General features: G+C 39.8%; 1 long non-coding RNA gene across 1 annotated transcript in view; it reads left to right on the plus strand.

Moving 5' to 3' along the window:
- The first annotated feature begins 4,219 nt into the window (after window positions 1-4,219).
- LOC307196287 overlaps window positions 4,220-24,515 on the plus strand; it is a 60,628-nt gene continuing 40,332 nt past the window's right edge. The window contains exon 1 of the long non-coding RNA XR_013831099.1: window positions 4,220-4,637. This is a non-coding gene — a long non-coding RNA (uncharacterized lncRNA). The remainder of the gene's footprint in view (window positions 4,638-24,515) is intronic.

Genomic DNA, 24,515 nt, shown 5'->3' on the forward strand with positions numbered 1-24,515 from the left:
AAGAAAACCTTAAACATAAAAGACCTTCTTAAAGGGGAATGATTTCAAAAATAGTTAAGGCTGTACTCAAAGGCGTGGCTTTATTGTTATCCAATTAATACATTTCCCCTTCCACTCCACCTAATTGTATCAGTTTGAGCTGATACAGCCCTTTCTGCCCTACACAAGGGCAGAGGCTGGTGCCTTCTGGATGCCCCCCCAGTTGACTGAAACAAACTCAGGTATCACCAGGAGAGCCTTGTAACAAAAACAGGCTGATTTGGGAGTTACAAGACCCGGGTTAAAATTCCTATATATGCAATCTTGGCCAACTCAACTTCATTGATCCTGTTTCCCTCATTTATAAGAAAGGATCATTCAGTGGTGCACTGGTAAATGTTTAATAATCTGCTCTCCATCTGCCAATTTCTTTGGTGTAAATACTCTCACATGGCCAGTTTCCAGCCACCAGTGAGCTGGGAATAGATATGCACGATTAGCTCTCATGAGCTGGTAACGGCCAGCTCCAGCAACACCTCTTAATACTTAGGTTACAGGGTTGTTATGATGATTAAGTGTGAAATGTATGAAAAATAATTAGTGGAGTGCTTTAGTAGACCATCAATAAATAAAATACTATCCAGCACTATTGGATAAGGTGAGAAAAAAGGCATTTACTTTGGGCCCACTTGGAGGGGTGAAGTTCAGGCTGGTTAATAGGAAAAGCTGGTGGGTTGGGGGGCAGAAATAGGAAAAAGAGAATGCAACTGAGCTTTTATCTCAAGATCTGTGCCTGGGAGCTCATTGGGTGTAGGATCTTCTTGAAAGAAGTCCCATGATTTCTGGAGCCTAGTGGGCACCTGTTGCCCACCAAACAGATGGTTATTTATGGCAGCGATTCTCAAACATTATCATGCATCAGAATTCTCTGGAGGGCTTCTTAAAACATTTCTGGGCTGCAACCCCGGAGCTTCTGGTCCAGTAGGTCTGGGGTAGAGCTGAGAATTTGCATTTCTAATGAGTTCCCAGGTGATGCCGATGTTGCTGTTTGGGGCCCACACTTGGAGAACACCTGAGTTATGGCAATGACGGCCAGAGGAGCTAGAGATGGAGTTTTCTCTGTCTTGGCAGGTATCTCTGGCTTTCTTTCTCCGGGGTTCAGGGCTCCGTAATCCTCCTTTTGCCCCTGTTTGCTGCTATGCCAAAAATGATTGATTATATTTGGCAGAAGTGAAATGTGTGTAGTGATCTCTGAAGGTAAGACGAGATGATTTATGTGAGTTCATTTGTTGTTTTTCTTAAACATTGATTGTAAATTTGCTTTGGAGGGCTGTGGTAGCCACAGAGACATTGTTTCCTTTGCCATAAACAGCTTTCTGCCTAGTACTTCACTGGGGAGCCACAGGTTGGAGGAGGGAATTGGGAGAGAATGGATCCTCGTGAAGTGTGAGGGCCAGTGTACGGTCAGACCATAGGGCTGTGCTGTCCACACTAGCCACAGGTGCCTATTTAAATTTAGATAAAATTATCTAAAAGTAGATGAAATCTACAGCTCAGTTCCTCAGTTGCACTAGCTAATTTTCAAGTCCTCAATAGCCACATGTGGCCAGTGGCTATCATACAGGATAGCTCAGATATAGAACCTTCCCATCATGGCAGGAAGTTCTATGGGACAGCACTGGTCCAGAGAACTAATGAAGAGAATGCAAAGGAGGATTTGAAAAGGAGGGAAGGAGTGATATCCCTCGGGAAGTGAGTTTCTGGCCCATCAACCAGGCTGGGAAGATTTTGGAGGACATTTAAGTGCTCTCAGACAATTTGCAGAAACTGCAGTGTTTTCAATGCAGTGAACAAAGGTGAAAGTCGTCCAAAGGTGTCCCGGCCCTTGTCCAGCTAAGTAATTTTGCAATTAGAGCTTGAAAATCATGAATGGCAATTGCACTGAATGATTTGAGTGCTTTTCTAGTCAACACATTGTTTCTTGGTCACACAGCTTCTTGGTCCTCAAGCTCAATGTCATGGCCTTGCTGGGAAGAAAGGTGTCCCAGGAAAACAGGCTGGGTGTTCTCAGACCGAGCCTACCATGCTATCCAGGAATTGCTTGCCTCTCACTCTACATGGTGGTGGAAGGTTTCTGGCCTATTCTCACTGAATCACCAGGACTCTGGTGATGGCAGGACTCTGGCTACACGGATGGCAGGGCCTCCCTCCTAGGGCCCTGGCTATGTCTCACGATCCCGTTCAGGGTGGGAGAATAAAGCCTCAGGTACACTTCAGATTATGTGGGTCAGTGTGGCCATTTTTCTCCAAAGAAGAGAGGATCCAAGAAGACCTTGAAAATTGAATACTTTTAAACTGTGTCTCAAATGACACTTAACCAGCTTGTGCAGCTAAAGGCATTTTGTTCTCTGATTAATTCCCTTTTTCTCCCACACCTTCTAACACAGATTCTGCCTCCAAAATCCCATGCTTTTTTTTGTTTTTAACAATGTTATGCTAGTTTCAGGTGTACTGCAAAGTGATTCAGTTATACATATACCTGTATCTATTCTTTTTCAAATTCTTTTCCTGGGGCTTTCCTGGTGGCACAGTGGTTGAGAGTCCACCTGCCGATGCAGGGGACGCAGGTTCGTGCCCCAGTCCGGGAAGATCCCATATGCCACGGAGCGGCTAGGCCCGTGAGCCATGGTCACTGAGCCTGCGCGTCCGGAGCCTGTGCTCCACAATGGGAGAGGCCACGACAGTGGGAGGCCCGCGTATTGGAAAAAAAAAAAAAATTCTTTTCCCATTTAGGTTATTACAGAATATTGAGCAGAGTTCCCTGTGCTATACGATGTCTTTTTGTCAGAAGGTTTAGATGACTCCTAAATTTTACATATAACTTTTCTAGTTTGACCCTCCAAGATCTTTTGTTTCTGATCCTCCATTGCAGCCATTTCCTCCAGAAAATTATTTCAGTATCTGGGCAAGGAATAGGGTCTCTAGATCCTGGAGACGTGGAGAGTTTAAGTGGAAGTGTATCAAAACAAAGCCTCGGGTTTGGAGGAAAGCAGCTGGGAAGGGAAGAGAGAAGAAGGAATCCAGACTAATTCTTTGCTGTAGTAAAAGGATCATGTAGAAGAGTCAAGGTTTTAAAGTGTTTAGTGACATGGGGCAACGAATAATCATTCCTTATCTGCGCACAATGAATCCTGGTTTGTAAAGCTTTTCCTATATGATCTTATTTTGATCCCCTCTACACTCCTGTGAAGTAGTAAGGGCAGGTATCATTGTCCCTATTTTATAGATAAGGAACATGGTTCAAAGAGTAACAGTTCTAAGAATTCCACTGCACCCCAGGCCAATTAAATCAGAACTTCTGCAAATAGGGCCATCAGTTTTTCAAGCTCCCCAAGTGATTCCAATACACAGCTAAACAAAACCCACTTCTTTAAAACAATGCTTCTGAAAATTTAATATGCAGAGGAATCATCTGAGGAATCTTGTTTGTAGGCCAGAGATTCTGCATTTCTGAAGGTTTCTCAGGAAATACAGCTGGTCTGAGGACCACACTTTGAGTGTGCCTGGCTTCAGGGGTATTTGGGGAGGGGGTGGAATTCTCATGCAGGCTTCAGTGAATTCTTATGTAAATACATGTGTGGGCATGGGGAGCATGTGGGGAGGAAGCAGCAGGTTAATCAGAGTCCTATTCAATATTCTGTGTTTGTTCACAAGAAAGCATTGCATGTTCTAGTTATGCTTAGAGTCGTCTATAAAAAAGAAAAACACTTCATAAATGCCTTGGAAGATAACTGTTACTCCTTCAACAATGGCTGTCCTACACTCTCAAAGATAGGTGAAAGCTGGTGATGAAACGGAGGGTAATCGTTAGTTAAATCCAATTCACCTGTAACCTGCCTTGACCTATCAAGGCCGTTTTAATTGTTGCCACAGAAGACTTACATGTCTTCCAAGGGGCAAGTAACTTAAAGAGTAAGATGTTTGGCCCAGGTGTCTTCCAGAAACTTGGAGTTAGCTGTGTCTATTTCAGTTGAGCTGGTTAAGACAAGATGGGACCACTGACTGTTCAACTGGGCAGGCGCAAGTGTCCACCTGGTGACCTGAAAGTACACAGACCTGTAGTTTAGCTACGCCTGTGCAGAATGATGATTACCATGATTCCCGCACCTTTTTCCAATCACGGCTCCACGCCTTTCCACGCCCCCCACGTTCCCGACACTCCCCACAAGTTTCCATACGCTGCCTGCCTCTTTATTCCTTAACTCAAATACTCCGAGCCCACGCCCTCTGGGAGGCGGATTTGAGATTTGTTCTCCAGTTTTCTCACTTGGCTGCCTTGCGAACAAGGTTTCTCTTTGCTGCAAACCTCTGCGTCTCCGTGTTTTGGCTTGCTGTGCGTCAGGCAAAACAAACCTGAGTTGGTAACAGATTTGTTGAGGGCAAGTCCAGGAGGGAAGTCTGGATGGACCATTTGCCCATGGCTCTTCAGCCCCGTGCAGGTACTGAGAACCTGTGGACAAGTCCCAGCAGCCGTCTCGTCCATTAGCTCTGGCACCATCCCTGGCTTTCCGCGGTGAGGTGCTGCCGACCTTCAGTGCTTAGTTTTGCAGCGGAGAAACAAACGGTTTTGGAGGTTTGGTTAGGAAGACATCTTTTGGGTGAGTAACTTCAATAAAGAACCACACCCGTTTCTAGATTGTGTTTGCAATTCTGACCAGATAGTGGGTTGGTGGCCCAACTGGGCAAAAACAGTTTGGTTTTGTCTGGATTTTGTCAGACAGTATAAAAAGTTACAGCTGCTGAGATATTCACTACCTGGATTAAAGGCCTGGGGCTCTGGTTTTTGTTTTCATCTTGTTTGTCCATGTCCGTTTACGTCTGATTGTCTTAATTGTTAAGAGCTGGCTACTGGGGGGGCTTCCCTGGTGGCGCAGTGGTTGAGGGTCCGCCTGCCGAGGCAGGGAACACGGGTTTGTGCCCCGGTCCGGGAGGATCCCACATGCCGCGGAGCGGCTGGGCCCGTGAGCCATGGCCGCTGAGCCTGCGCGTCTGGAGCTTGTGCTCCGCAACGGGAGAGGCCACAGCAGTGAGAGGCCTGCGTACCGCAAAAAACAAAAACAAAAACAAAACTTGGCTATTGGGGATTAAACTTCTTGGCTAGGACCCTCAGAAAGATTTCATTGCTGTGACCTTTGGAAGCAATGCCTCTTTAAGGTGGGAAACGTTCATTCAATTCCCTCTTGCAGCCCTCTCTGCTGCATTCTCCAAAACTGGTACATTCAATTATGAATCTGGGGAAAAGAAAAAGATGGTATTTTTTGGTAATACTGCATGGCCACAGTAGCTTTTAGACTCCAGAGCAAAATGGTCTGAAAATGGGCCCTTAAATTATAATATAATTTTGCAAATAGACGTATTTTGTAAATGGGGAGAAAAATGGGATGAAATACCTATGTACCGTCTTGTATGTTGTATCAAAATAAATGTGTGCAAAGAAAATAAGATTATGATCCAACAGGAAGGAAAGGCAAACCTGTTTTTCTTGATTCTAATGAAAAGGAGGACAACTTGCTGTTTAGTTGGACACTCAGAAGGCTCCTTCTCCCACCTTACGTAGATGCTGCCGCTGCTCCTTTGCTGCCAAGGCCTGAGCCACAGGCTTAGCATCCCCGACTCCCACCCTTGTCTCTGAAGAGGGAGAAATAGGAATGGTCTTGCCCCCTCGTACCTGCCAGGGAGCTACCCGAACTCAGGTGGAGCAATCTCCGTTAAGTCAGGTCCCCACTGGGGATGTGAATGCTGAGACTGGGTAGCTGATGGGATTGATCTGGGTCCACTCCCCTTTTTCAACTTTGGATTTATTTAGTTGGAAGAACAATATGTCAACTTAGAGATGACCCAAAGAGTATGGAAAATCCTTTTCATCAGTTTTTTTTTTTTCTGCAACCCATAACCCAACCTAGGCAGCTGTTCAAAATGTATTAAATAACCTCCTCACTTGAGAAGAATGTAGAATGGTGCTGGATAAAGCTAGGAGAGAGGCAGGTGGGCTTCATAAAGAAACCCCTGGCAACCCAGTACTGGCTGCTGCAAGAGTAGCTGTGCCAACAGCGGATTCTAATGAAGTACAGGAGGTAAAACAAACTGCATTAGGATCCTTCAGAATTTCTAGAAGAGGTCTTTAAATCCTAGAAGCAATATACAGATCTACATCCTGAGGCCCAGAGAATTTATTTTTGTCTTTTCCATTATGGTTTATTACAGGATATTGAATATAGTTACCCATGCTATACAGTGGGACCTTGTTATTTACCCATTTCTATACAATTGTTTGCATCTGCTAGTGCCAAACTCCCAATCCAACCCTCCCCTGCCCCACCCCCACTTGGCAACCAGATAATTTAAATATGGTTAATGGCTTTTATTGGTCAGAGAGCCCCCATACACAGAAGAAATTGCAGAAGGTGGAAGAGGCTTTAGGACTGCCTATGTCTCTGTTACCAACCAGGGTTCTTGGCCTCCTTAATCAATAGAAATTGATAAGAGGCTGGACAAGAAATTCAGGCAAGGCTTTATTGGGGCTCCTGCTGCAGCACAAGGGAGCAAAAACAAGTAACAGGTTCCCTTGGTTACTCCTCGAGGAGAGGCAAGCTGGTTCCTTATATGGGGTGAGTGTAGGGGTGTGTCCAGGGGCTGGGCTGGAGGAGTGGCTTAGGTGTTTCGCCCAGCCCTTTGTGGTGGGTGTACAGGGAGCATGCGCAATACCCTGCTTTTGCTCCCAGCTCTTCAGAAGTGGCAGTTGGGTCCTTTTGGTCTTTTTGTATCTTGTTGCCTATAATTTGTCCCAACTGCACACAGTTATTTTTAGTTCCTTATAATTTCTTTGTATTCTGTTGCTCGAGGATACATTTGTCCAGGTGAAGCACAGCAGCAAAGGGTTCCAGGTTCCAGCCTGTCTCATCTCAACTTGTTGAAATTGCCTTCAAAGTTTTTAACGACAGCGACCAGGTTCAGGAAAAAGGAACAAAAAAAGAATGAAATAGGCTATTCTGCTTGAAGCTGTCTTAATACAGGGAAGAGCCAGGCCCAATGAAGCACCCCAGCAAGGGACTCAGCAAAAGGTAGGAGGCCCCACGCCCCTACCTTCCACTCGAATGAGGCACCTGATAGTAGGGGCCTGCCAATGTGCATATTGCAAATAGGAGGGACGTTGGAAAAGAGTCTGTCCCATCCTGAATAAGATTCTTGAAGGTAAATAACAGGTGGCACATCAGATGCCCATGTAAAGAGAATGACAGTGAATGACAACGGGGCCCAGGGGTTCCTTTAAATCCCACTGAGTACATCAATATTGGAATCCCAGGTGACTATGATGGTGGGAAATCAACTTTTAGACTTTCTGATCTATTGGGGGGCCACTTACTTGGTTTTAAATACCCAGCTTTCTAAACTTTCTTCTGAGACTTAGTAACTGGGGTATCCGGAGAAATTTTGGAGAAACCTTTTTTCCAGTTGATAAACTGTCAAAAGGGGAGATCCATCTGAAGCATAGCTTTTCTTTTTGAAGCATAGCTTTCTATACATGCCTGAATGCCCCATTCCTCTTCTGGGATGAAATTTACTAACTAAATTAAATGCCAAGATTACATTTGCACCTGGACGAATGGACATTGAAGTACCACCCGAGCAGGCTTATGCATTGCAGACTCTATTGCTCGAAACCCAAAGAGAATGGCCAGCAACCATTCTGGAAAAGATACTACAGAAGGTGAGCCCAGAGGTATGGGTAGGTGGGACAACAGCAAGAGCAAGGAGCTATGTCTATAAAGGTTAGTCTTGGCCCTGGGGCAAAAATTCCAAACATAAAGGAGCAGGGAAAGTATGGAGTTCAACCCCTGCTAACAGACTTCCTTGACTATGTTTTAATATGCCCCTGCTGGTCACCTTGCAATACTCCAATTTTACCAGTCCATAAACCAGACACAGATGAATATCAGTTTATGCAGGACTTAAGAGCAAATAATCAAATTCTAGAAGATATTCATCCAGTAGTCCCTAACCCATACACTCTGCTCACTACTCTGTCCAGAGATTTTTGTTGGTTTACCGTATTGGATTTGAAGGATGCCCCGCCCCCCCCGCCTTTTATTTTGGTATACCCTTCAGTTTTGAATTCTAAGAGTTGTTTGCTTTCGAATGTGAAGATCTAGATACAAAAGTTAAACAACAGTACTGCTAGACAGTACTGCAAGGATTTAAAAATTCCTCCACAATATTTGGAGAAATCCTGGCAAAAGATTTGAGGGACCCTTAACTAAACGAGGGAGCCCTGCTCCAGTATGTGGATGATACTCTGATTGCTAGTAAGACAAAGGACACCTCAGGCCAAAATACAGTTTTGACTGAACTTTTTGGCTGAATGAGGCTATAAGGAGTCAAAGAAAAAGGCACAGATTTCTCAGCCTTCTAAAATCTTTGGGTTTTGAACTGACGGAAGAAATTTTGACATATTGATATATGGGAAAGTCATTCCGCTTACACGTGACTTAACTTGAATTTTATACTAAGTAAAACAGGCTGTTGGTGTCCTATCAAATATATATTGTACATCTGCTTTTTTAAACTATTTTTTAAAGTTAGTTTTACAATATTATGTAAGTTATAGGTGTACAATATAGTGATTCACAATTTTTAAAGGTTATACTCTATTTATAGTGATTATAAAATATTGGCTATATTCCCTGTGTTGAACAATATATCCTTGTAGCTTATTTTATACACAATACTTTGTACCTCTTAATCCTGTCCACTGGTAACCACTAATTTGTTCTGTATATCTGTGAGTCTGCTACTTTGTTGTTATATTCACTAGTTTGTTGTATTTTTAGATTCCACATATAAGTGACATCATACAGTATTTCTTTCTCTGCCTGACATTTCACTTAGCATAATACCTCCAAGTTCATCCATGTTGTTGCAAATGGCAAAATCTTCTTCTGTTTTATGGCTAAGTCATATTCCGTTGTATATACACCACATCTTTATCCATTCATCTGTTGATGGACAGTTAAGTTGCTTCCATATCTTGGCCATTGTAAATAATGCTGCTATGAACATTGGGTGCATGAATCTTTCTGAATTAGTGTTTTCTTTGTTTTTTTGATATATATCCAGGAGTGGAATTGCTGAGTCATATGGTGGTTTGTTTTTAGCTTTGAGAAACCTTCATACTGTTTTCCACAGTGGCTGCACCAATTTACATTCCCACCAACAGAGTATGAGGGGTCCCTTTTCCCCAGATCCTCACCAACATTTATTATTTGTAGACTTTTTGATGACAGCCATTCTGACGGATATGAGGTGATATCTCATAGTGGTTTTGATTTGCATTTCCCTGATGATCAGTGATGTTGAGCATCTTTTCATGTGCCTGTTGGCCATCTGCATTTTCTCTTTGGAATAATGTCTATTCAGGTCCTCTGCCCATTTTGTTTTTGAAGTATGGTTGATTTACAGTACTATTTCAGGTGTACAGCAAAGTGATTCAGTTACATGTATACATGTATTTTTTCAGATTCTTTTCCATTATAGGTCATCACAAGATACTGAATATAGTTCCTTGTGCTGTACAGTAAATCCTTGTTGTTCATCTGTTTTATATAATAGTGTATATCTGTTAATCCCATACTCCTAATTTATTCCTCCCCCCTTCCCCTTTGGTAACCAAAACTTTGTTTTCTATGAATCTGTTTCTATTTTGGAAGTAAGTTTATTTGTAATTTTTAGATTCCATATACAAGTGATATCATATATTTATCTTTGTCTGACTTAGTATGATAACCTCTAGGTCCATTCATATTGCTTCAAATGGCAATATTTCATTTTTATGGCCAAGTCATAGTCCATTTTGTTTGTGTGCATGTATGTATAATATATATATCTCATTTTCTTTATCCATTCATCTGTTGATGGACATTTAGTTTGCTTCCATGTCTTGGCTATTTTTAATAATTCTGCAGTGAACATAGGGGTGCAGGTATCTTTGAGTTTTCATTTTTTCTGGATATATGTCCAGGAGTGGGATTGTTGGATCATATGGTAACTCTGGGGGGTTTTTTGTTGTTGTTCATTGTTTTTTTAAATACATGAGTTAAAAGCATTATAACTATTATGGCCAACAAATTATTCTCCAATTGTATGGGGGGATGACAAAGCTGTACAAAAAGCACCCAAAAGTGCTCTCATCAGTGTACCAACCAGTGAGAGATCCAAGTGGTTCACAAGGGTTGTGAGGTTAAAATGGAGTTCCCAGGGAATTCCCTGGCAGTCTAATGGTTAGGGCTTCATACTTCCCCTGCAGGGGCCCCAGGTTCAATCTTTGGTTGGGGAACTAAGATCCCGCAAGCCGTGTGGCATGGCCAAAAATATAAAATGGAGTTCCCAGCATCTGAAGATTAATTTGTTTTCTCAGGTTCTAAATCTAAATAGTTTACTCCTCTACAGAGTAATTGCCTCTTGGCCTTGTCAACCACTGGTATAGAGGGCATGGCAATTTGGAATCCAGTAGCAGTACCCCTTTTGTGCAGAGTTCATCACCTAAGAATGTCTCTTATTAATTCAAGAAATATTACTAAAGGCCTACCATTCATTAAGCACTGTGTATAAAGATAAATTTTTAAAACGTGGAGTTTGCCATCTTATAAGAAAAACGACTATAAAGCAGTGTTTTATGATAACATGGGAGGGGGCGACTAAGGGAGCAGAAACAAAGGAACATGTAACTTTGACTGAAAAGGGCTGGAAAAATCCTTATGGATACAGTATCACTGGAGCTGAGTCCTAAAGAATAAGTAGGTATTCACTTGGCCACAAAGAAGGGCAAAGCATTCTGGGCAGAAGTAACAAGGTCTGCAAAGGGTATTGGGGTGCGGGGGTGGGGGAACACACAGCACGTTGAGGAAGGAACTGGAATACGATTGCGATTGATCATGATGGTCCAAAAGGGGTGGGGTGAGCATGGGCAGTCTGTGATTTAACTCTTTATACTTTAGAAAGCACAAGGTATTTTCATAGTAAAACTTGTTTAAAAGCTAAGTTAAATAAAAATCTTAGCTATGTTAAGGATAAACAAGCAGACAAAGGGAGAAATTGAGCCTCTTGGGACAAGTAGAAATCTCTCCCCATCAGAGTGTTTATCAAAAAAGGAGCCTGGGAGCTTTCCTGGTGGCGCAGTGGTTGAGAGTCCGTCTGCCGATGCAGGGGACACGGGTTTGTGCCCTGGTCCGGAAGATCCCACATGCCACGGAGCGGCTGGGCCCGTGAGCCATGGCCGCTGAGCCTGCGCGTCCAGAGCCTGTGCTCCGCAATGGGAGAGGCCACAACAGTGAGGGGCCTGCATACCGCAAAGAAACCCCAAAAACAAACAAACAAAAACAGCTCTTGGTTTTATTAACTTTATCTATTTTTTAACCTCTTATTTATTTCCTCTCTGATCTTTAGTTCTTTCCTTCTGCTGACTTTAGGTTTTATTTCTTCTTTTTCTTTTAGGTGACAGGTTAGGTTATTTGAGATTTTTCTTTTTTCAGGAAGGCCTGTATCACTATGAACTTCCCTCTAGGAAGTGCTTTTGCTACATCCCATAAACTTTGGTTGTATTTTCATTTTCATTTGTCTCAGTATTTTTTAATTTCCTCTTTGGTTTCCTCATTGAACCTTTTTTTTTTTTTTTTAAGTAGGATGTTTCGTCTCCATGTTATTGTTTTTTCTTGTTTCTCTTTCTGTGGTTGATTTCTAGTTTCATGCTGTTGTAGTCAGAAAAGATGCTTGAAGTGATTTCTATCCTCTTAAATTGTTGAGGTTCGTTTTGTGTCCTAGGATGTGGTCTATCCCAGAGAGTGTTCCATGTGCACTTAAAAAGAATGTGTATTCTGCTTTTTTTGGATGTAGTGTCCTTTAGATACCAATTAAGTCTAACTTTTGTCATTTAGTATCTCTGTTGCCTTACTGATTTTTTTCTGTCTGGAAGATCTGTCCATTGATGTCAGTGAGGTGTTAAAGTCTCCTGTTATTGTATTCCCATCAGTTTCTCTTTTTATGTCTGTCAGTATTTTTATGTATTTCAGTGCTCCTATATCTTTTTTTAAAATTGAAGTATAGTTGATTTACAGTGTTGTGTTAATTTCTGCTGTACAGCCAAGTGATTTAATTATACATATATATACTTCTTTTTTAAATATTATTTTCCATTGTGGTTTATCATAAGAAACTGAATATAGTTCTCTGTGCTATACAGTAGGATCTTGTTTATTCATTCCATAGATAATAGCTTACATCTGCTAACCCCAACCTCCCACTCTACCCCTCCCCTAACCCCCTCCCCCTTGTCAACCACAAGTCTGTTCTCTATGTCCATGAGTCTATTTCTATTTCATAGATAGGTTCATTTGTGTCATATTTTAGAGTCCACATATAAGTGATATCACATGGTTTTTGTCTTTCTCTTTCTGACCTACTTCACTTAGTATGATAATCTCTAGTTGCATCCATGTTGCTGCAAATGGCATTATTTCATTCCTTTTTATGGCTGAGTAGTATTCCATTGTATATACATACCACATCTTCTTTATCCATTCCTCTGTTGATGGACATTTAGGTTGTTTCCATGTCTTGGCTATTGTTAATAATGCTGCTATAAACATAGGGCTGCATGTATCTTTTTGGATTGGAGTTTTGTCTGGATATATGCCCAGGAGTGGGATGGCTGGATCATATGGTAATTCTGTTTTTAGTTTTCTGAGGAACCTCCCTACTGTTTTCCATAGTGGCTGTACCAACTAACATTCCCACCAACGGTGTAGGAGGGTTCCCTTTTCTCCATATCCTCTCCAGCATTTGCTATTTATAGATTTTTTAAATGGTGGCCATTCTGACCAGTGTGGGTGGTACCTCATTGTAGTTTTGATTTGCATTTCTCTAATAATTAGTGATGTTGAGCATCTTTTCATGTGCCTTTTGGCCATTTGTATTTCTTCTTTGGAGAAATGTCTACTTAGGTCTTCTGTCCATTTTTCAGTTGGGTTGTTTGTTTTCTTGTTGTTGAGTTGTATGTGTTGTTTGTATATTTCAGAGATTAAGCCCTTGTTGGGATCATCATTTGCAAATATTTTCTCCCATTCTTTAGGTTGTCTTTTCATTTTGTTTATGGTTTCCTTTGCTGTGCAAAAGATTTTAAGTTTGATTAGGTCCCATTTGTTTCTATTTCTATTGCCTTGGGAGACTGACCTATGAAAACATTGATATGATTTATGTCAGAGAATGTTTTGCCTTATGTTCTCTTCTAGGAGTTTTATAGTGTCATGTCTTATGTTTAAGTCTTTAAGCCATTTTGAGTGTATTTTTGTGTATGTGTTCTAACTTCATTGATTTACATGTGGCTGTTCATCTTTCCCAACACCACTTGCTGAAGAGACTGTCTTTTCTCCATTGTATATTCTTGCCTCCTTTGTTTAAGATTAATTGACCATAGGTGTTTGGGGTTATTTCTGGGCTCTCTATTCTGTTCCATTGATCCATATGTCTGTTTTTGTGCCAGTACCACTCTGTTTTGATTACTGTGGTTTTGTAGTATTGTCTGAAGTCTGGGAGGGTTATGCCTCCTGCTTTGTTCTTTTTCTTCAGAATTGCCACAATTCTGGGTCTTTAATGGTTCCATATAAATTTTAGGATTATTTTTTCTAGTTCTGTGAAAAATGCTATGGGTAATTTGTTAGGAATCGCATTAAATCTGTAGATTGCTTTGGGTAGTATTGCCATTTTAACAATATTGGTTCTTCCAATCCAAGAGCATGGGATATCTTTCCATTTCTTTGAAGCATCTTCAATTTCCTTTATTAATGCTTTATAGTTCTCAGTGTATAAGTCTTTCACTCTTTGGTCAGGTTTATTCCTAAGTATTTTATTTTTGGGGGTGTGGTTTTGAAAGGTATTGTTTTTTTACACTCCTTTTCTGATATTTCATTGTTAGTGTAAAGAAATGAAACTGATTTCTGTATGTTAATCTTGTATCCTGCTACCTTGCTGAATTCGTTTATGAGTTCTAGTAGTTTTTGTGTGGAGTCTTTAGGGTTTTCTATATAGAGTATCATGTCATCTGCATATAATGACAGTTTTACCTCTTTCATTCCAATTTGGATACCTTTTATTTTTCTCATCTGATTTGCTGTGCTAGGGCTTCCAACACTATGTTAAATACAAGAAGTGAGAGTGGGTATCCTTGTCTTGTTCCAGATTTTAGCAGGAAGGCTTTCCGCTTTTCACCATTGAATATTATATTGGCTGTGTGTTTGTCATAAATAGCTTTTATTATGTTGAGATATGTTCCATCTATACCCACTTTGGTAAGAGTTTTTATCATGAATGGATGTTGAATTTTATCAAATGTTTTTTCTGCCATCTATTGAGATAATCATGTGTTTTTTGTCTTTCATTTATGTGATGTATCACATTGATTGATTGCATACGTTGAACCATCCTTGTGAATTTAGGATGAATCCCACTTGGTCATGGTGTATGATGTTTGTTACATGTTGTTGGATTTGGTTTGCTAATACTTTGTTAAGAATTTTTGCATCTATATTCATCAAAGATATTGGCCTGTAATTTTCTTTTTTGGTGGTGTCTTTGTCTGGTTTTGGTATGAAGGTTATTGTGGCTTCATAGAATGTCTTTGGGAGTGTTGCCTCCTCTTCAATTTTTTGGAAGAGTTTAGAAGGATTGGTATTAGATGCTCCTATACTGGGTGCTCCTATATGTTAACGAGTGTGATATCTTCTTCTTGTATTGATCCTTTTATCATCATACTATCCTTCTTTGTTTATGGACTTTGTTTTAAAGTCTGTTTTGTACTGCTACCCCCACTTTCTTGTCATTTCTAGAATGACAAGAAATATCTTTTTCCATTTCCTCACTTTCAATCTGTCTATGACTTTTGCCCTAATGTGGCTGTCTTGTAGGCAGCATACTGTAGGTTCTTTTCTGCCTATTTTTAAAATCGGGTTTCTTTTTTTTTTTTCTTTGATGTTGAGTTGTAGGACCTGTTTATGTATTTTATGTCTTTTGGATATTAACCCCCTATCGGTCATATAATTTATAAATATTTTCTCCCATTCAGGTTGTCTTTTCATTTTGTCAGTGGTTTCCTTTGCTGTGGAATTAAGTTTAATTTGGCCCCATTTATTTCTTTTGCCTTTATTTCCTTTGATTTAGAAGACAGATCCAAAAAATTTTGCTACTATTTATGTCAGAGTGTTCTATGTTTCCCTCTAGGAACGTTATGGTTTCTGATCTTCCATTTAGGTCTTTAATTCATTTTGAGTTTTTCTTTTTTTTTGAGGGATATTGGTATAATTTTTTTTTTATTGAGGTATAGTTGATTTACAATGTTGTATTAGTTTCAGGTGTACAGCAAAGTGATTTTTATATATATATATATCTATACACACACACACACACACACACATACGTTCTGTTTTCAGATTCTTTTCCCATATAGGTTATTACAAAATACTGAGTATAGTTCCCTGTTCTATACAGTAGGTCCTTGTTGTTTATCTATTTTATATATAGTAACGTGTATATGTTACTCGCAAATCCTAATTTATCCCTCCCAACCCACCTTTCCCCTTTGGTGACCAAAAGTTTGTTTTCTATGTCTGTGAGTCTGTTTTTGTTTTGTAAATAAATTCATTTGTATCATTTTTTAGATTCCACATATAAGTGATATCATATATTTCTTTCTCTGTCTGACTTAGTATGATAATTTCTAGGTCCATCCATATTGCTGCAAATGGCATTATTTCATTCTTCTTTATGGCTGAGTAATATTCCATTGTGTGTGTATATGTATATATATATATATATACACACACACCACATCTTCTTTATTAATTCATCTGTCAATGGACATTTAGATTGCTTCCATGTCTTGGCTATTGTAAGTAGTGCTGCAGTGAACACTGAGGTGCATGTATCTGTTCAAAGTATGGGTTTCTGTGGATATATACCCAGGAGTGGGATTGCTGGGTCATATGGTAGCTCTATTTTTAGTTTTTTAAGGAACCTCTATACTGTTCTCCATAGTGGCTGTACCAATTTACATTCCCACCAACAGTGTAGGAAGATTCAGTTTTCTCCACACCCTCTCCAGACTTTATTATCTGTAGATTTTGGATGATGGCCATTCTGACCAGTGTGAAGTGATACCTCATTGAAGTTTTGATTTGCATTTCTCTGATAATTAGCAACGTTGAGCATCTTTCATGTGCCTTTTGGCCATCTGTATGTCTTCTTTGGATAAATATCTATTCATATATTCTGCCCTTTTTTTTTTTTGCGGTATGCGGGCCTCTCACCGCTGTGGCCTCTCCTGTTGCGGAGCACAGGCTCCGGATGCGCAGGCTCAGTGGCCATGGCCCACGGGCCCAGCTGCTCCACGGCATGTGGGATCCTCCTGGACCGGGGCACGAACCCGCGTCCCCTGCATCGGCAGGCGGACTCTCAACCACTGCGCCACCAGGGAAGCCCTGCCCATTTTTTGATTGAGTTGTTTGTGTTTTTCTTTGATAATGAGCTGTATGAGATGTTTGTGTATTTCAGAGATTAATCCCTTGTCAGTTGCATCATTCGCAAATCATATTTTCTCCCATTCTGAGTGTTGTCTTTTCATTTTCTTTATGGTTTCCTTTGCTATGTCAAAGCTTTTAAGTTTAATTAGGTCCCATTTGTTTATTTTTTATTTCCATTACTCTAGGAGACAGATCCAAAAAGATATTGCTGTGATTTATGTCAGAGTGTCTTGACTATGTTTTCTTCTAGGAGTTTTATAGTATCCAGCCTTACATTTAGGTTTTTAATCCATTTTGAGTTTATTTTTGTATATGGTGTTAGAGAATGTTCTAATTTCATTCTTTTACATGTAGCTGTCCAGTTTTCCCAGCACCACTTACTGAAGAGACTGTCTTTTCTCTATTGTAAATTTTTTTAAACTTTATTTATTTCTATTTTTCTGTCTTAATTACCAGCAGTATAATGGTATTTAAAAAATAAAACAGCTTTATGGAGATATAATTCATATACTATAAAATTCACCCATTTAAAGTGTACAATTCAGTGTTTTTTAATATATTCACAGAGTTGTGCAATCAATTTTAGAACATTTTCATCATCCCCAGAAGAAACTCCAGACCCATTAGCAGTACTCCCTATTCCTACTTGCTCCCAGCCCCTGGTTCTACCTTTCTCTCTATGGATTTGCCTATTATAGATGTTTCATAAAAATGATATCATATACTGTATGACATTTTGTGACTGTTTTTTTCTTAGCATAATGTTTTCAAAATTCTCCCATGTTGTAGTATGTATTAGTACTTCATTTCTTTTTACTGCCTAAAATATCCCATTATTCCATTGTGTATTCTTGCCTCCATTGTCATAGATTAATTGACCATAAGTGACTAGATTTACTTCTGGACTCTCTATTTGGTTCCATTGATCTCTGTGTCTATTTTTGTGCCATGAACATACTGTTTTGATTACTGTAGCTTTGTACTATAGTCTGAAGTCAGGGTGCATGATTCCTCCAGCTCTGATTTTTCTCAAGATTGTTTTGGGTGTTCAGGTTCTTTTGTGTTTCCATACAAATTTTAAAATTTTTTGTTCTAATTCTGTGAAAAATGCCATTGTTATTTTGATAGAGATTGCATTGAATCTGTAGATTGCTTTGGGTAGTATGTCATTTTAACAATATTGATTCTTGCAAGAACATGGTATATCTTTCCATCTGTTTGTGTTGTCTTCAATTTCTTTCATCAATGTCTTATAGTTTTCCAAGTACAGGTCTTTTGCCTCCTTAGGTAGGTTTATCCCTAGGTTATTTATTCTTTTTTGATGTGATGGTAAATGGGATTGTTTCCTTAATTTCTCTTTCGGATACTTTGTTGGTGGTGTATATAAATGCAGCAGTATATTAATTTTATTTCCTGTAACTTTAGCAAATTCATTGAGCTCTAGTAGTTTTCTGGTGGCATTTCTAGGATTTTCTATGTATAGAGTCATGTCATCTACAAACAGTTTTACTTCTTCCTTTCCAATTTGGTTTCCTTTTATTTCTTGTCTGATTGCTGTGGCTAGGACTTCCAATACTATATTAAATAAAAATGGCAGGAATGTACATCCTTGTCTTTTTCCTAATCTTAGAGGAAATGATTTCAGTTTTTCACTTTTGAGTATGATGTTTGCTGTGGGTTTGTCGTATATGGCCTTTATTTTTAAGTATGTTCCCTCTATGCCCACTTTCTGGAAAGTTATTTTATCATAAATGGATGTTGAATTTTGTCAAAAGCTTTTCCTGAATCTATTGAGATTATCATACGGTTTTTATTCTTCAATTTGTTTATTTGGTAAATCACATTGAGTTGCAAATATTGAAAATTCCTTGCATCACTGGGGTATATCCCACTTGATTATGGTGTATGATTCTTTTAATATATTGTTGGATTCAGTTTGCTAATATTCTTTTGAGGATTTTTGCATCTATGTTCATCAGTGTTCTTGGCCCATAATTTTATTTTTGTGATATCCATCTGGTTTTGCTATCAGGGTAATGCTGGCCTCATAGAATAAGTTTGGAAATGTTCCTCCTCTGCAGTTTTTTGGAATAGTTTGAGAAGGATAGATGTTAACTCTCCTCTAAGTGTTTGGTAGAATTCAAACATTTAGAAGCCATCTGGTCCGGGACTTTTGTTTGTTGGGAATTTTTAAATTATTGATTCAGTTTCATTACTGGTAATTTGTTCATATTTTCTGTTTCTTCCTATTTCAGTCTTGGGAGAGTGTACTTTTTAAAAATTTGTCCCCTTTTAAAGGTTGTCCATTTTATCAGCATGTAGTTGTTCATAGTAGTCTCTTATCCTTTGTATTTCTGTGGTGTCAGTTGTAACGTCTCCTTTTTAATTTCTTATTTCATTGATTTAGGCCTTCTCCCTTTTTTTTTTTGTTCTTGATGAGTCTGGCTAAAGGTTTATCAATATTACCTTTTCAGAGAAACAGCTTTTATTTTCATTGATCTTTTCTATTGTTTTCTTTAGTCTCTATATTATTTATTTCTGCACTGATCTTTATGATTTCTTTCTTCTACTAACTTTGGGTTTGTTTATTCTCCTCTAGTTCCTTTTAGGTGTAAGCTTAGGTTGTTTGAGATTTTTCTTGTTTCCTGAGGTAAGCTTATATTGCTATAAATTTCCCTCTTAGAACTGCTTTTGCTGCATTCTGTAGGTTTTAGATTGTCCTGTTTCATTTTCATTTGTCTCTAGGTAATTTTTAGTTTCCTCTTTGATTTCTTCAGTGATCCATTGGTTGTTTAGTGTCATATAGTTTAGCCTCCACATGTTTGGTTTTTTTTGCAGTTTTTTTTCTTGTATTTGATTTCTAGTCTGATAGCATTGTGGTTGGAAGAGATGGTTATGATTTCAAACTTACTGAGGCTTGTTTTGTGGCCTAGCATGTAAGCTATCCTGGAGAATGTTCCATGTGCCCTTGAAAAGAATGTGTAGTCTTCTGCTTTTGGATGGAATGCCCTGTATATATAGATATCAAGTACGTGTAGTCCAATCTGTCATTTAAGGCCAGTGATTCCTTACTTTTTTCCATCTGGATGATCTGTCCATTGATGTAAGTGGGGGGCTTAAAGTCCCCTAGTACTATTGTGTTACTATCAATTTCTCCTTTTATGCCCATTAATATTTGACTTACATATTTAGGTGCTCCTGTATTGAGTGCACATATATTTGCAATTGTTATTTTTTCTTGGATTGAATCCTTGATCATTATGTAGTGTCTTTGTCTCTTGTAACAGTATTTATTTTAAAGTCAATTTTTGTATGATATAAGTATTGCTGCTCTTTCTTTTGATTTCCATTTGCATGAAATACCTTTTTCCATCCCCTCACTTTCAATCCCTGTGTGTCTTTTTATCTGAAATGAGTCTCTTGTAGGCAGAATAAATATGGATCTTGTTTTTGTATCCATTCAGTCATTCTATTTCTTTTGATTGGAGCATGTAGTCCATTTACATTTAAGGTGATTATTGATATGTATGTTCTTATTTCCATTTTGTTAATCGTTTTGTGGTTGTTTTTGTTTTGTCTTTTATTTTTGTTCTCTTGTGATTTGATGACTATCTTCAGTGTTATGTTTGGATTCCTTTGTGTGTGTGTGTGTGTGTGTGTGTGTGTGTATACTACAGATTTTTGGTTTGTGGTTACCATGAGGTGTATATCTGTGTGTGTGTGTGTGTGTGTATATATACACACACGGTTGTTTTAAGTTGCTGATCTCTTAATTTCAAATGTATTTTTTAAAACCCTGCATTCATACTCTCCTCCACTCATGATTACTGTTTGTGATATGATATTTTACAGCTAATTTTTTTGTGTATCCGTTAACTGCTTATTGTGGATATAGATGATTTTACTACTTTTGTCTTCTAACCTTCCTACTAGCTTTGTGCATGGATGATTTCCTACCTTTATTGTAGGTTTGCCTTTACCAGTGAGCTTTTTCATTTTGTAACTTTGTTTCTAGTTATGGTCTTTTTTTCCCCCAACTAGAGCGGTTCCTTTTAACACTCTTTGTAAAGCTGGTTTAGTGGTGCTGAACTCTTTTAGCTTTTGCTTGTCTGTAAAGTTTTTGATTTCTCCACCAAATCTGCATGAGAGCCTTGCTGGGTAGAGTATTCTTTGTTGTAGGTTTTTCCCTTTCATCACTTTAAATATATCATGTTACTCCCTTCTGACCTGCAGAATTTCTGCTGAAAAATCAGCTGATAGCCCTATGGGAATTAACTTGTACGTTACTTTCCCTTGCTGCTTGTAGTATTCTCTCCTTATCTTTAATTTTTGTCATTTTAATTACAGTGTGTCTTGGTGTGTTCCTCTTTGGGTTAATGCTGTGTGGGACTCTCCGTGCTTCTTGGATGATTTTTTTTCCTTTCCCAGGTTAGGGATATTTTCAGCCATTATGTCTTCAAATATGTTCTCAGGCCCTTTCTCTCTCTCTTCTCCTCTGGGACCCCATAATGCAATTATTAGTGTGCTTGATGTTTTAATTTGCTAACTTTTGTTAAAAATTCGAATTCCTTGCTCTGTGCATCCATTCTTCTCCTCTTTACAATCATTACCCTGAACTCTTGCTTGGGTAGATTGCTTATCTCCACTTCACTTAGTTCTTCTGGGGTTTTATCTTGTTCCTTTGTCTGAAACATGTTCCTCTGCTGCTTTGTTTTGTCTACGTTGCCGAACTACAAACGTATCTGTAGGTTAGTTACATTTCCTGACCTTGGAGAAGTGGCCTTCTGTAGGAGGTGTCCTGTGCATCCCAGCAGCACACCCCCCCTTTTGTCACTCAAGCTATATGCTATAGGGGTTCCCTCTCTGAGGGCTGCGTTGGTCCTTCTGTTGTGGTGGGCTGACTATGTGGGTGGTCTGGTAGGCTTGGTTGGTCCCTAGTCCATTTGGTTGCTAGGCCCTGCCTTCTGCAGAGGCTGCCAGCTGCAGGTTGTAGGTCCTGGTCATTAGGTGGCTGACTACAGAACCCTAGGAGGCCCTGGGGCTAGTGCTGGCTCACTGGTGGGTAGAGTCAGGGTCCAGAGGACTCAGGGGCCATTGCTCTCCCACTGGTGGGTGAAGCCAGGTCCTGGGATTAATGACAGGCTACTGGCAGGCAGAGCTGTGTCCTGGGTTCTGGCTGCAGGGCCCAGGGATCCCAGAGCTGGTGTCGGATTGCAGGTGAGTGAGGTTTATTTATGGCACAGTTGGATGTGGGGTCCACGGTGTCCCAAATCTTGTGCTGGCCTGCTGGTGGGCAGGGCCGGGGTCTAGCTGGTCCTGGGGCAGGGTCTGGCCGGCTGTGGGCAGGCTGGGTTGGTAGGCCGCAGGATTGTGATTTTGTTGTATCTGGTGTCTGCTCCCTGGTGGGTGAGCCTTGTCCAGAAGCTAAGGCAGGCTTCCTGAAAGGCAGGGCCAGTGCCTGCCTGTTGTTGGGTGGAACTGTGTTCTGGACCTCTGGGCAGGGCTGCATCTAGACGTGCCTGTGGGTTCAGGAAGCTTTTAGGCAGCCTGTCTGCTAATGGGCAAGGCTGTGTCCCCACCCAGTTAGTTGCTTGGCCTGAGGTATCGTAGCATTGGTGCCTACCTACGGGCTATTGGGTGGGGCCAGGTCTTGGCACTAATGAGTTAGAGGGAGGATTTTGCATGTGGCACCTGCCAGTGCTAGGGCCACATGGTAGAAGGAGCTCCTAAGAATGGCTGTGGCCAGGGTCTATATACCCAGGGTGAGCCACAGCCATGCCCCATTTCTCAGAGACTCTCCAAGACCAGCAGGTAGGTCTGGCCCAGGCTTCTATCAAATTACTGCTTTTGCCCTTGGTCCAGAGTATCTGAGGTTTTGTGTGTGCTTTTAAGAGTGAAGTCTCTATTTCCCCCAGCCCTTTGGGACTCCCGAAATTAAGCCCCCTTGGCCTTCAAAGCCAAATGCTCTTGGGGTTCATCTTCCTGGCGCAGGACTCCTAGGCTGGGGAGCCCAACGTTGAGCTTGGAATTCTCACTCCTGTTGGAGTGATGAATATAACTCTGCAATATAATTATTGCAATATAATTATTGCAATATAATTATTCTCTGCAATATAATTATTCTCCAGTCTGTGGGTCACCCAGCTGGGAGTATGAGACTTGATTATATTGCAAGTCTGTCCCTCCTACCCTTGTTGTGGTTTCTTCTTTATGTCTTCAGTTGTAGACAATCTCTTCTAGTAGCTTCCAGTCTTTTGCATTGATGGTTGTTCTGCACATAGTTGCGATTCTGGTGAGCTCAGGGGCTGTCTACAACATCTTGGCCTGATCTCCACCCTCTGCTTTTCTTATTAAAGAAAAGGGTGTATTGACCAGAAGTAAAGAATGTTCATGTTTTAAAATAAAGATTAAATGCCTCTCTTTCTGGGATGTCAGTGCTGGGACTCCTTTGATGAGACTCCTTTCCCAGGTGCCAAGGCCGTACTGACTCACTGTGTACATGCTGAGTTTTTTTGTTTTGTTTTTTTAAATCTTGACTGTATCCCTGACTTATTTGTTCTTTGTTCTGACAAGATACAAAAGTGCTGAAATCATACTACTCCAGAGCAGTTTCCCAGAGTTAACAGAAGAGACAAGTCCTCAGGGGAAGCTCTGAGTGAACTGGGTTGGCTGACTTTTTTTTTTTTTTAATGTGGCTTAAAGTTGGAAAGATTTGTACCATATAATAAAACAAAACTGAAAGAAAGTGGGAAATTGTGTTTCTAAAGCTTACCAGCTCCCGGATAGGCAGCCACCCACTGAAACTCCAGCTGGTTTCTATAATTGTTATGGAGCCAATACTTGAAAATACTTTTCTAACCCTAAAAACAGCTGGAGTAGAGCTCTTCTGACATTCCAAAACTCATTTTTGCCTGCACATTTAATGAAAGCTGGCTTGATGAAACACACTTTCAAAATTCTGTTCCTGAGAGAACAAAAGTATTCCAGAGAAAGCTTGAAATCGTAACTCTTAAGTCTTTGAAATGTAAACACAGGCCATATTGCCTGAGACTATAACCTTGACTCAACTAGTAGAACCTAAAACCGAAGGGGAAAAAAATGAAAAGAGGCCTCTTAAAATTCAAGCAGGAAAACTGAGATCTCTCTCTCTGGATTTATGTATATCTGTTATAAATGTTTTTACCCCTGGATGATATTGTTAACTTATGAAAGAGCTCTATTGAATTGACTTAAAAGTAAGCACTTACAAACCAAGTATTTCTAAATATAACAAAAACTAACGCAAAATTTTAAGGGATCATGTGATCTAGGATTATCTTTAATGAAAAACAAGTTCAAGTTGTTTAATACAGACATGTCTTTAGAGTCATCAACATTAAGTACAATACTTTTATTGTACCTAGGTTTACTAAAATGTCTATAAGCTCATAAATTTGTCAACAAGAAATTGGTATGATATTTTTATAAGTAATAGAGTTAAATGGGATAAAAGTTCTTAGGTGAACTCTTTAAGAATGGTTATGTTTTATGGTATGCCTAGTTAAAAATAGTTTCTCCAGACGTTTGGTGACTTGAAACTTTAGTGTTTGCTAAATTAAGTTAGATGATGGGAATTCACTGAAGATTCAGATCATTTCTAATTAAGATAAAATACTGACAAATCAATGGCTAAGCAAGTCTAAGTTGTCCTACTTTGTCTTATTGGAGAGACACTAAAGATGTTTGAGCTTAACTGGGCTCATGTCCTGTACCACACTGAGAAAAGAAATTCTGTTCTGAGAAAATGTATGTTTCTAGAGGTCATGGAATATGTTCATAAGTTTGCCAATCAGGAAATGCTAGTATGAAAAACAATTTACAATTTCTTGCTTCTTGGGTTTTGCTAGAGATTAAGGTTTTTTTTAAGGGTTAACA

Source organism: Stenella coeruleoalba (genome assembly GCF_951394435.1).
Source record: "Stenella coeruleoalba genome assembly, chromosome: 13".
In the NCBI taxonomy this organism is placed as follows: Eukaryota; Metazoa; Chordata; class Mammalia; order Artiodactyla; family Delphinidae; genus Stenella; species Stenella coeruleoalba.